Consider the following 13,344-nt stretch of genomic DNA (forward strand, 5'->3'; position numbering starts at 1 on the left):
AATCCTTTTTATACATCGTTGGATTTTATTTCCTAATATTTTGCTGAGGATTTTTGAATCTATGTTTATGAGAGATATTGATTGGTAGTTTTCCTTTCTTGTAATGTCTTTGCCTGGGTTTGGTATTAGATAATGCTGACCTCATAAAATGAGTTACGAGGTGTTCACTCTGCATCTATTTTTTGGAACAGATTGTAGAGAATTGGTATCATTTGTTTCTTAGATGGTTGGTGAAATTCAATAGTGAAACCATTTGGGCCTGGTCCTTGCTATTTTAGAAGGTTATTAATTATTGATTTCAATTTCTTTAATAGTTGTAAGTCTACTCAGATTGCCTATTTCCCCTTGTGTGAGTTTTGGTAGATTGTGTCTTTCAAAGAATTGGTCCATTTCACCTTTTATCAAATTTGTGGGTGTAGAGTTCAAAATACAGTTGACGCTTAAACAACGTGGTGGTTAGGGGCACAGACTCCTTGTGCAGTAAAAAAAAAATCCATGCATAACTTTATAGTAGGCCCTCCGTATCCATGGTTCTGCATCCAAGGACTCAATCAACTGTGGATCATGTACCGTTGTAGTGTTTATTTAAAAAAACCTGTGTATAAGTGGACTTCTGTAGTTCAAACCTGTGTTGTTCAAGGGTCTACTGTATTCTTTTATTATCATTTTACTGTCCATGGGATTAGCAGAGCTGGTTCCTCTTTCATTTCTGATACCAGTAATTTGTGTCTCCTCTCTTTTTCTTTCTTTTTTTTTGTTTTAACCCTAACCAGCCTTGATTTCAATGGCAGAGCTCCAGCAACCTGGAAGCACCTCACCAAGCCTCTCAGTGGAGTGGGAAGGGGCAGGGAATTGGAACTCAGAGGCTCAAATCTTAGAGAAGGGCTGATGGCAAGCCTGGGGAGAGGCTGCATGACTGTGGAGAGTCCCCTAGCGCAGGTCGTGGGCCATGAACATGCCCCTGGCCCTGTGCACGATGGGGTCCTTGGCGACATCACTGGGGTGCTCCTTGGACGGGATCTCCAGTACCGCTGGAGTGAAGCGCTGGTGGGCATCGGGCGCATGCCGCACCTCTCTGCGATGTAGTGGTTGATGAGGATGATGCCGATGTCCTCCCCATTCAGAAACCACCGGCAAGTGTCTTCAGTCTCATTGATGGTAGTATCCTTCTCCAGCACCAGGAAACTAGGGTGGTGGTTCTTGTTAAGCTCCCGTGTGCCACCCAGCAGGAAGCCAGTCACCGTGCCCTTGTCTCCCATCACCACAATTAGCTTCCCCCTCTCCGCCACACATCCTTACACTCAGCAATGCTTTAAATATTTTACTTTATTCTCTTTTTGCTTGGATGGTTTCTGAAGATAAGTTCGATTTAAATGTTCTTATTCCTCTGTTGGTAAGACTTTATTTTCTCTGGCTTCATTCAAGATGTTCTGTTTGTCTTTGATTTTCTGCAGTTTGAATATGATACGCCTAGATATCAAATTTTGGGCATTTACCCTGTTTGTTGTGTTCTGAGCTTCCTGCATGTGTGGTCTGGTGTCTGTCTTTCATTTTTGGAAAATTCTCAGCCTTTGTTTATTTATTTATTTATTTAAACATCTTTATTGGAGTGTAAGTGCTTTACAATGGTGTGTTAGTTTCTGCTTTATATTCTTAGCCTTTAAAACTTCAAATATTTCTTCTGTTCCTTTCTTTCTTCTCCTTTTGGTATTGATATTACATGTATATACACTTTTTGTAATTGTCCCACAGTTCTTGAATATTCTGTTCAGTCTTTTTCATTCATTTTTTTTCCTTTTATATTTCAGTTTTGGAAGTTTCTATTGATCTATCTTCAAGTTCACTGATTCTTTCCTTTATTAGTGAATCCATCAAATACATTCAACATTTCTGTTATAGTGTTTCTGATTTCTAGCATTTTCTTTTGCTTCTTTCTTCAAGTTTTCATGTCTCTGCTTACATTACCTACCTTTTCTTGCATTTGTCTACTTTTTCCCTGAGAATGCTTAGCATATTAATCGTAGCTGTTTTAAATTCTCAGTCTGATAATTCCATATCTGAGTCTGGTTCTGATGCTTCCTTTGTTCATTCAGTGTGCTTTTTGTCTTTTAGTATGACTTGTGATTTTTTTTTTTTATCGCCAAACATGATGTATTGGGTAAAAGGAACTGAGGTAGTGTGAGGTTTAAATTTATCTGACTAGGAGGTAGGCTGTACTTTTTGTTGCAATTGTGGTGTCAGAGACTAAAATTTCCTCTGGTGTCCTTGCTTTTTCTATTTGTCTCTCTAGTTCGGAGGGCAGGAGTTTCCCTACGAGCTCCATTGTCTGATGACTACAAGAATTGTTGATTTTTACCTTGAGGAAAGCTCTCTCTTTTTCAAGAAATAAATTTGTTTATTTATTTATTTTTGGCTGTGTTGGATCTTCATTGCTGTGCGTGGGCTTTCTCTAGTTGAGGCAAGCGGGGGCTACTCTTCCTTGCAGTGCGCGGGCTTCTCATTGCGGTGGCTTCTCTTGTTGCAAAGCATGGACTCTAGGCGCACAGGCTTCAGTAGTTGTGGCACATGGGCTCAGTAGTTGTGGCTCGCGGGCTCAGTAGTTGTGGCACACAGGCTTAGTTGTTCTGCGGCATGTGGGATCTTCTCAGACTAGGGATTGAACATGTGTCTCTTGCATTGGCCAGTGTATTCTTAACCACTATGCTGCCAGGGAAGTCCAAAGCTCTCTTCTTGTGAGTACTTCGAAGCTCTTTACGTGTCAGACCTAAAACTGGAAGTCAGAACCATTTCTTTTTTAAGAGTAGACTTTCTATTCTGACTTAACAAGTAGTTTTCAGATGCAACCTTTTGGGTTTTTTTGTACTTGGCCTTAAATTTCCAATATAATTTCTAATATCTGTATTCTCCAACTCTTGATTAAGTTTAGGCTTGCTACTGTTGAGTTCTAGACTGCCAATGGCACATGTCAATTTTTGAAGAACGTATTTGACTTTTATGCCATGCTGAATAATTGTGAAAATCCACCCACCTCAGAAGTCCCCCAGGATTTGGAAGCATCAACTAACTCTGGCACTGGGGACAAAGAGTTGAGCCTCTGAGTTTCCAATCAGCTTTTTGGTTCCTTTGATCTTAATCATGACTGAACCAAGATTTATTTAATGAGGCCTGAAAGCTCTTGCTTCCATTTGTAATTGCAATATCCAGACACTGGAATGGAATGGAAGGAATGGCGAATCATTTTCTAGCCTGGTTTTCTCTATTTTATTATGTCTCTAAACAGTCTGTGCCTCATGGCAAGCAGTTTTTGCTATGGAATGAACTGTGTCCCCCTAAAGTCATATGTTTAACACTAGTCGCCCCCTGCCCACCATGAGACTCTATTGGAGGTAAGGCCTTTAAGGAAGTGATAAAGGTCAAATGAGGTCATAAGGGTGGAGCTCTAATATGATAGAACTGATGTCCTTATAAAAAATGAAGAAGCACTAGAGATCGATCTCCATCTCTCTCCATGTCTCTCTCTCTCTCTGTGCTATGTGAGGACTCAGCAAGAAGGTGGCCATCTGCAAGACCGAAGGAGAGCTCTCACCAGACACTGAACCCTGCTGGAAACTTGATCTTGAATTTTCCAGCCTCCAAAACTTTGAGAAAATAAATTTCTGTTGTTTAAGCCACCCAGTCTATGGTATTTTGTTATGGCAGCCGTAGAAGACCAAGACAGTCCAGTCCTTTGTTGACTAATGTAACTGGGTTTACTGAGAAGTTTCAGCTTGGTGCAATCTCAAGATAAAGTGGCTGCAGTGTTTCCAATTACTGTCTTCTCTCGTGTACTGTTGGATCTCCCTTTCCAGTACAGCAATATGATCTTATGAAGATTCCCTAGCTTTGTGGCCACTTTGGGGTATTAAAATTTAGTTCAAATTAAAGCATTAATTTCAAAGTTGTTTTAAATCTCCTCTCCTTTCCTTATCCTCAGGTCAGGCTTGAGTGGCAGTCCTGACTATGGGATTTGAGATGGAAGGTGTTGGCAGGGTCTGGCTCTGAGACACCTCTTTCCTCTCTCTTTAATAACCCTCTCTGTGGCTATTCCTGCTTCTCTAATACTGACAGGCTGAAGATGCCCTCTGTGTGGCAATGCCGAAATATCAATCTGATCATTGGACATACATCTAGGTTCTTCGTGGGTCTCCAAGAAGCCTCTCTACTATGCTGTTCCCTGACAGATGAGCCCCCCCTTTAGCAGAACATCCTATAGCCGCCTGTTGCTAAGGTGCCTCACTTGGTAGCCAGCCTCCTTGATTGGGCTATTAGCAAACTTGCTCTAGCCAAGTAATCTTGGTAGTGACCACTGGAAATTGATGTATTTTCGCATGCCAAAAGGAGGGAATTCAGACTGCTCTACTGCCCTCCCTCTCTCTCCAGTCATCCATATGTGTTTAAGCCTATTCTTCCTTCTCAGATAAGCACACAAATGAAATCCTAAATAGTGTTTAAGATTTTGATTTATGTCAAAAGAGATCTTCAGGAATAAAGAAGAACCCTTAAAACAGGGACAAATTAACAGGCTTGGGAACTCATTTTTGTAAATATTACCTTATCCTCTAATTCTTAAATTGTTATTCAACTTCCACGGGATGAATCTTTTTACTTTACTCAACAAATATTTATTGAGTACCCAAGGTATGCAAGGCACAGAAATAAAAATGTTCAAGATTGTTCCTGCCCTCAATATATCTAAGGAGAGCTAAAATAGATAAATATTTTTAATCTCAAGGTAAAAGATGATAGGTGACATAAGAGCGTGTTAAGAGAATTCAAAAAGGAATAAATAACTATTTTGATTTATCCAGGAAAGACCTAGAGAATGGGACATTTGAGCTGCATAGGAGTTGTATATTCAGAGAAAGAAAAGATATTCTAGATTATAAAACAAAAACAAAAGCGCTGAAATGGAAAAAAAAAAACCACTTGAAATTGTTGGGGAAAAGATATATATTTTAGTGTATCCCTCTTTGATGTTAGTAAATATTGAAAGTGGAAGGATATAGGAATAAAAAGAAGGCATGAAGGAGTAATAAGAACTAATTAAGCAGTTGGATTTTCCCAAGTTTAAGCAGGTTCGTGTAGCACTTTGCACAGAGTGAATACTGAAAAAGATGTTTTAGCAACTTGACTGCTAAATCCCAACTATGCTTAACCATCTCATTCTCTTCTACTAAATTAATAGACATTAGAATAGGGAGTTTTGAAAGCAGCTTTATGTCTTTTTATTTTTTTCTCAGTTGGGCAACTATTCACTATGTATGTCTAGCCACCATGAGAAATACAAAAGCTATAACATAATCTCATCCTACAAGGAGCTTAAATTTTATTTTTTCCTTTCCCTGATTTGTTTTGTTTTTGCAAAGATAGCAAAATAACTGACACTGAGGAGCCTAATTCAATTTTAATTTATTATTAACTACACCCCCTACTGTTACTGTTCTTCTCACTCCTTTGCTTAAGAAAATGTAGGAATAATTTCTGACATAATGTTAACCTGAGTTGTTACTATGGGTTATTTACTGGAACAAAATGGTTTTATTACGGCTCTTTTGTCACTGAGAGCCAAAAATAACTTTTTGAATTTCTAATTGGCATATTCTTTCTCTGTGATTTCCATGAGTTTTCAGTGACTACTTTTATCAGCTATATATGTATGGCTTATATATTTTTTCACTTCATTTTCAGAATGAACTGCTAATCAAAATGCTTTTCCCATTTCAAAAATGAAGATAGACTAGGTATAAGAAAGTAGGTAAAATAAGGCCCCTATATTACAGAGATTTGAACTTTAGCGAGATCCCTTACGTCAGCTATTCCAGTTTAACTGTCCTAACCTTTCGTGTCGATTACCTTGAGCAAGGCATGTTTGAACAAACTTAAGGCAGAGAGAGGCTTGTTAACAACAGTCCATTCCTCAGCAGATGGTAACCACATCCTATTTGACAATATACATGCTACCTGTAGATGTCACTATACCCTTATAATTCTTCTCAGTGCAGTGACCTATTCATTCCCCTCCACGCCCCCCCACTTCAGAGTTACGGGAATGAATGTTTGAAGAGATCCTGAATTTGTTTTCTAAACAGAGAACTGAAAGGTGAGATTTCCCAGAATACAAAATACAAAATTGCAAAGCAGGCAATCTCAGAGACAGACGGGTGTGTGCACACCCGCCACCACCAAAAGGAGTGCTTTCAAAGGTAGATAATTATATTTACCACCCATGTTTCACTAGTCAATTGGATAACCTTTCAGGTTAGAAACAAGATCAAGGCAAGAATGTGGCTATTACCTCTCTTTTCTTCTTTATTTGCAAATAATCTGTAAAATCTTAGCCTAAAAATAAACAAAATCATGTTTCAACGACTGTTCACTCATGGGATCTTAGAGGAGTTGAAAAAAATGGATTTCCTGTTTTAAAAAAAGAATGTGAAATTGACACTTTCATGGATTAACTAATGGCAGAAGAAATATAAACAAATATGCCTAGTTTTAAGAATAGGTTTTTGCTTTGACAGCCTTTTGCCTGGGCAACCAAACACCAGGCCCAGTTTTTTGTTTACTGGGCACTCAGGTCCCCTTTTGTCAATTTGGGCCTAGGGGTTACTTTAACACCACTCGCAGCATACCGAAGTGTTCCAGATGGGAAGAGAAGGATACTCAAAAGTGACTTGGGCCTTGAAAGTCATCCTTACCATAACTGCAAAAGGCAGATCTCCCCCAGTAAGAGAAACATAGCCCAAGCTGAAGCAGTAAATGATCTCAGCTTTTCAAAGCCAAAGAGAGCTGGAGAAAGGGAGCGTCAGTTAATTAAAATCAGCTTTTCAGGTAGGAATGTGAAATGTCCAGGTTATTCTCTGGTTGATGCTGACTGCCAAAGTGCAAGGCTCAAAGAAAAACCTCTACTGGATCAACAGGAGGGTTAAGGAGTCATATCCTTCTACACATAGGCCCAGAAGAGAGGAAAAATCAAAGAGAGAAAAAAATCAAAATCAAAATCATGTAGTTAGAATGACCATGAGTGAAAAAGTAAGAAAATAAAAATAAAGTAAGGTGTGTAGAATGGAAAAGTCTGAAATAAACCCTATAGATGGCTATGGATTTGGACAGAAGTCAATAATAGCAAGGCATAACTGGAGTTGGGGTAGCCACCGCCAATGCTATGAAGGCCTTACATGGTAGCTATTTGTAAATATGCTTCATACTTGTCGTTAGTGACTCCTTAGAGGGCTAAAACAGCCTATTCATCTTGGTTCCCCCATAGCACCTAGCAAACCACCTGGCACCTACTGGATTCTCAAAAAACATTTATTTATTAAATAAACTGAAAGCAAAAGGTATCCAGTGGGAAAAACAAAACAGAATGTAGATAGTTCTTGGATGCTGTCAATAAAAAAGAATAGGATGTCAAAAACTACTTTGAACGTCTCAATTTGGAGATAGTGAAAAAGTTGGTATTGTTGTCAGACACTTGGAAGGCAGAAGGGAGATTCAATTTGTATATGAGAGATTCCTTTCCTTTGAGAATATATAGGGATGGTCCATATTTGATGGAGGAATATAAAACAGACTGGGCTTAAATCTAACTGGTTGGAAATATAAGATGTTAAGAAAGAAGCTGGAGAGGAAGATTTGGGATTCCTAGGTGGAGAGAATACGTTTAAATCTTCAGAATGAATGAGACCCCTGAGGAAATGTGTATAACATATTATGCATATTAAGAAGGTCAAAAACTAAAGATTTTTGGATATCTGGAGTGAGCAGGTGGGAGAAGAAGGTGGAATCAGAGCCAGCTGAAGAGAAAATAGTGCTATACTAGCTGAGAAAAGAAAATTGTCAAAAAGGAAACCATATTACTGCAATAATGAACAATATATAATAAAGAATTTAGATGGATAATTTTAAAAAAGCAAACAAACCCCTTTACTAATTTCTTCCAACAGGTCTTTAGTTGCCTAAGAGAGCTGACTTACTATGATATATAAGTTAGATATTTTGACAGTTCCTTCAGGAAGGAGTTGGAGGGGTCGGGGGGGGGGAGGTTAGTGGGCTAAGTGGTGAGGAAATGGAAACCACATATATAGGCAGAGGGTGTAAATGAAAGATCTCTTAACAGACTGATTATGTAAGGTCAAGGTAGATGGATTCACTTTTTTTCACTTGGTGGTCCTTTGCCTTCTCCATGGACAATTGAATTAGAACTGAAACTACACTAACTTCACATATGGATAGCTGAGAGAAGGAAGATATAGCACTAAAACATTTATCCATGATTTTTACATTAAGAAAAAACAAATGTTTATTTAATTTAAAGGTTCTTATACCTCATTTTTCGGAGCGGGGGGGAGTATGGGATGGGCTATTCTGAGTCTTTTGAAAGCTATGTTCCCCCCAGAAGAAAGTGCACACTCACACTGAAAATTACCTGAAATTAGAGGAGATCTACAAATCCCTTCCAAAGACCCCAGTGTAAGAAGCCCTAACTCAGCAAACAGCCTGCAAATTCACTGAACCTGACACTTAAAGTGACAAGAGCATAGTAGGATGAGGAGTCCTGAGTCGTAGTTTCACTGTTCCCAGTTCAGCTGTGTTATCAGGAAGAAATACTATGATCTTCTCAGAGGTCATGAGTCTAAATTATATCTTAGGTCCCTTTTAGTACAACCTGTTACATGTTATGTTTCTACTTAAAAAGCCAATAAAGAGTATCATCACTGAATTAATTCTTTTCTATTTGTATTTCTATTTTTATGCTTATATTTCTTCTCACAAAAAGCAACAGACCATTTTACAGATTATGAGATACACATTTCAATTTATGCTTACCAGATATTTAGAAGACAGGTGCTAATTGCATTTTAAACTCCCATGTGAACACCAGCTGCTCCTAAATAACTTTTAGTCTGACTACAACTTTTGGATCTTTCCTTATTTTTCTACTAATTTGGAGCCCTTTTGAAAAAAATAAGAGATAGCTTAGCAGCTTGGAATACAATCACAGGCCACTTTCATAGGGGAATGATCAAATTTAACTTCCTAGAAAAGTTAGACCATTGTTTCTTTTGAACATTTTGAAGTTCTTCTGCCAAACAAGAACTGAAAGACGTCAAACAGGCTTCTTCACAGAAAGCGAGAGCTTAGTAACAGGAGAGTGGCAGGGTCAAATGAAGGTGCTCCAGAGTGCAGAGAAAGAGAGAAGGAGACGAAGCACTCAGAACTGACAGGAGAATGAGGAGAGGACAAGCTAGCTGGATTTCTGCTCCATTTGATACTGCACATATGGGTATACCAGGAGCGGCTGCTTCAGAATGAACACAAGGCAGCTTTGTCTCCAGGTGAGAGTACTGAACCTCCAGACATTTGGAATCCACATCCTGATTATTTTGGAGGAAAAGGAAAGAAGTGTTATCTGGTTATTCTCAACCTAAATTTCCCCTTTAGAGTCATTTAAAAAAAAAAAATTCAGGAAGGCATCTGTCTTCCAAACTAACACTTTTCTAGAACCTTCTAAAGAGGCATTTGGGGCAAATATAGTTTATGGAACTTAGCGGAACAGGATGATTATCTGTAGAGCTAACTTCTGTGATGGGAATACATAAGTTATTAGAGTCAATTCTAACGAGCAGCAGAATTTTTAGACTGTATTTCAAAAAAGGGGAAAAATATTCCAATACCTGAAAGTCAACAGCACAACATTCTGATTCCTAAATAGTCTTTCAAAAGCCCATGAAGACATTGGTTCAAGATGGTGGAGTAGAAGGACGGGCTCTCACTCCCTCTTGGGAGAGCACCAGAATCACAACTAACTGCTGAACAATCATCGACAGGAAGACACTGGAACTCACCAAAAAAGATATGCCACATCCAAAGACAAAGGAGAAGCCACAATGAGATGGTAGGAGGGGCGCAACCACAATAAAATCAAACCCCATAACTGCTGGGTGGGTGACTCACAGACTGGAGAACACTTACACCACAGAAGTCCACCCACTGTAGTGAAGGTTCTGAGCCCCACATCAGGCTTCCCAACCTGGGGGTCTGGCAATGGGAGGAGGAATTCCCAGAGAGTCAGACTTTGAAGGCTAGTGGGATTTGATTGCAGGACTTTGACAGGACTGGGGGAAACAGAGGCTCCACTCTTGGAGGGCACACACAAAATAGTGTGCGCATCGGGACCCAGGAGAAGGAGCAGTGACCCCATAGGAGACTGAACCAGACCTACCTGTTAGTGTTGGAGGGTCTCCTGCAGAGGTGGGGGGTGGCTGTGGCTCACCAAGGGGACATGGACACTGGCAGCAGAAGTTCTGGGAAGTACTCCTTGGCATGAGCCCTCCCAGAGTCCGCCATTAGCCCCACCGAAGAGCTGGGTAGGGTTCAGTGTTGGATTGCCTCAGGCCAAACAACCATCAGGGAAGGAACCCAGCCCCACCCACCAGCAGACAAGCAGATTAAAGTTTTACTGAGCTCTGCCCACCAGAACAACACCCAGCTCTACCCACCACCAGTCCCTCCCATCAGGAAGCTTCCACAAGCCTCTCAGATAGCCTCATCCACCAGAGGGCAGACAGCAGAAGCAAGAAGAACTACCATCCTGCAGCCTGTGGAACGAAAACCACATTCACAAAAAGACAGACAAGATGAAAAGGCAGAGGCCTATGTACCAGATGAAGGAACAAGATAAACCCAAGAAAAACAACTAAATGAAGTGGAGATAGGCAACTTTCCAGAAAAAGAATTGAGAATAACGATAGTGAAGATGATCCACGACCTCAGAAATAGAATGCATGCAAAGGCCGAGAAGATGCAAGAAATATTTAACAAAGACCTAGAAGAATTAAAGAACAAACAAACAGAGATGAACAGTACAATAACTGAAATGAAAACTACACTAGAAGGAATCAATAGCAGAATAACTGAGGCAGAAGAATGGATAAGTGACCTGGAAGACAGAATGGTGGAATTCACTGCCATGGAACAGAATAAAGAAAAAAGAATGAAAAGGAATGAAGACAGCCTAAAAGACCTCTGGGACAACATTAAATGCAACAACATTCTCATTATAGGGGTCCCACAAGGAGAAGAGAGAGAGAAAGGACCCAAGAAAATATTTGAAGAGATTATAGTCGAAAACTTCCCTAACATGGGAAAGGAAATAACCACCCAAGTCCAGGAAATGCAGGGAGTCCCAGGCAGGATAAACCCAAGGAGAAACATGCCGAGACACATAGTAATCAAATTGGCAAAAATTAAAGACAAAGAAAAAGTATTGAAGGCAACAAGGGAAAAACGACAAATAACATACAACGTAACTCTCATAAGGTCAACAGCTGATTTCTCGGCAGAAACTCTACAAGCCAGAAGGGAGTGGCATGATATACCTAAAGTGATGAAAGGGAAGAACCTACAACCAAGATTACTCTACTGGGCAAGGATCTCATTCAGATTCGATGGAGAAATCAAAAGCTTTACAGACAAGCAAAAGCTAAGAGAATTCAGCACCACCAAACCAGCTCTACAAAAAATGCTAAAGGAACTTCTCTAGGCAAGAAACACAAGAGAAGAAAAGGACTTACAAAAACAAACCCATAACAATTAATAAAACGGTAATAAGAACATACATATCGATAATTACTTTAAACATGAATGGATTAAATGCTCCAACCAAAAGACAAAGGCTTGCTGAATGGATACAAAAACAAGACCCATATATATGGTGTCTACAAGAGACCCACTTCAGACCTAGGGACACATACAGGCTGAAAGTGAGGGGATGGAAAAAGATATTCCAAGCAAATGGAAATCAAAACAAAGCTGGAGTAGCAATACTCATATCAGATAAAATAGACTTTAAAATAAAGAATGTTACAACAGACAAGGAAGGACACTACATAATGATCAAGGGATCAATCCAAGAAGAAGATATACCAATTATAAATATATATGAACCCAACATAGAAGCATCTCAATACATAAGGCAACTGCTAACAGCTATAAAAGAGGAAATCAACAGTAACACAATAGTAGTGGGGGACTTTAACACCTCACTTACACCAATGGACAGATCATCCAAACAGAATTAATAAGGAAACACAACCTTTACACGACACAACAGACCAGATAGATTTAAAAGATATTTATAGGACATTCCATCCAAAAAGAGCAGATTTCACTTTCTTCTCAATTGCTCACAGAACATTCTCCAGGATAGATCACAACTTGGGTCAAAAATCAAGCCTCAGTAAATTTAAGAAAATTGAAATCATATCAAGCATCTTTTCTGCCCACAACACTATGAGATTAGAAGTCAATTGCAGGGGAAAAAGTATAACAAACACATGGAGGCTAAACAATACGTTACTAAATAACCAAGAGATCACTGAAGAAAGCAAAGAGGAAATAAAAAAATACGTAGAGACAAATGACAATGAAAACATGACAATCCAAAACTGATGGGATGCAGCAAAAGCAGTTCTAAGAGGGAAGTTTAAGCAACACAAGCCTACCCCAAGACACAAGAAAAATCTCAAATATACAATCTAAACTTACACCTAAAGGAACTAGAGAAAGAAGAACAAACAAAACCCAAAGTTAGTAGAAGGAAAGAAATCATAAAGATCAGAGTAGAAATAAATGAAACAGAAACAAAGAAAACAACAGCAAAAATCAATAAAACTAAAAGCTGGTTCCTTGAGAAGATAAACAAAATTGATAAACCATTAGCCAGACTCATCAAGAAAAAGAGTGAGAGGACTCAAATCAATAAAATTAGAAATGAAAAAAGGAGAAGTTACAACAGACAACGCAGAAATATAAAGCATCTTAAGAGACTACTACAAGCAACTCTATGCCAATAAATTGGACAACCTGGAAAAAATGGACAAATTCTTAGAAAGGTACAACCTTCCAAGACTGAACCAGGAAGAACTAGAAAATATGAACAGACCAATCACAAGTAATGAAATTGAAAGTGTGATTAAAAATCCTCCAACAGGGCTTCCCTGGTGGCGCAGTGGTTGAGAATCCGCCTGCCGATGCAGGAGACACAGGTTCGTGCCCTGGTCCGGGAAGATCCCACATGCCGCGGAGCGACTGGGCCCGTGAGCTATGGCCGCTGAGCCTGCGCGTCCGGAGCCTGTGCTCCGCAACGGGAGAGGCCACAACAGTGAGAGGCCCGCATACCGCAAAAAAAAAAAAAAAAAAAAAAAAAAAAAAAAAAAATCCTCCAACAAACAAAAGTCCAGGACCAGATGGCTTCACAGGTGAATTCTATCAAACATTTAGAGCAGAGCTAACACCCATACT

General features: G+C 39.4%; 1 pseudogene; it reads right to left on the minus strand.

Moving 5' to 3' along the window:
- Positions 1–930: 930 nt before the first annotated feature.
- LOC131748196 (V-type proton ATPase subunit F pseudogene) overlaps positions 931–13,344 on the minus strand; it is a 51,476-nt pseudogene continuing 39,062 nt past the window's right edge.

The sequence above is a fragment of the Kogia breviceps genome, chromosome X, assembly GCF_026419965.1.
Source record: "Kogia breviceps isolate mKogBre1 chromosome X, mKogBre1 haplotype 1, whole genome shotgun sequence".
Classification (NCBI taxonomy): domain Eukaryota; kingdom Metazoa; phylum Chordata; class Mammalia; order Artiodactyla; family Physeteridae; genus Kogia; species Kogia breviceps.